Source organism: Anarrhichthys ocellatus, unplaced genomic scaffold, assembly GCF_004355925.1.
Source record: "Anarrhichthys ocellatus isolate YVR2014 unplaced genomic scaffold, GSC_Weel_1.0 scaffold24, whole genome shotgun sequence".
In the NCBI taxonomy this organism is placed as follows: Eukaryota; Metazoa; Chordata; class Actinopteri; order Perciformes; family Anarhichadidae; genus Anarrhichthys; species Anarrhichthys ocellatus.
In genome coordinates this window covers 7,260,136-7,260,861 of record NW_022280054.1, presented here as the reverse complement: position 1 = coordinate 7,260,861, position 726 = coordinate 7,260,136, and positions in this window count along the sequence as shown.

The window sequence follows — 726 nt, the reverse complement described above, 5'->3', positions numbered from 1 at the left end:
TGTGTGTGTGTGTGTGTGTGTGTGTGTGTGTGTGTGTGTGTGTGTGTCCTTATGTTACATGTGCACTGAATGGTTAGTTTTTCAATACAAGTGCCTGTTTTTGTACCAAAATTACTATTCTTTCATTCACATTGAGCAATATAAAATGAGCAAACCCTGTATTGATTTAACAAAATAAGGGAAAAAAATAATTGAGCTTGACAATTCATTTACAAAACAGTCTCAACTCAAGGTCCACTTACTGGCTTGTTCCGAAACTTCTGATCTGAAATGGTTTTCATCAGCAGATGAGGTTTGCTCAGTTGTCTTTAAACTGTATGTGTTGAAACTTTCCATTGTTCTGAGCACTTGTATTTCATTTTGGCTTAAGCGTCGAGTTTGACGGTTTATTCTCTTTGTCAACTTCAGTTTAGATTTAAATTAGGAACGGTCTAATCAAAGAATAACTAAACAGGAAGAAGAAGACGACCAGACATTTGTTGCCAACTTTTAGTCTTTTACAGTTCTAAAAGCTCAATGCAACAGATACCTTGATGTCAATTCCAAGAAGGTATATTGAGGTTTTATACCAAGCCCTATAGACCCTTTTTGTGGCAAACGTGGACTTGTCAAAGCAGGAAAAGCACAAGTGGAATTAACATCATTAATGGTGGTTGAATTCTATTTACCTGCCTCAGTTCCATGGCTCTAGTGTTGTTCATGCTGTCTCGCTGTCACACTGACATG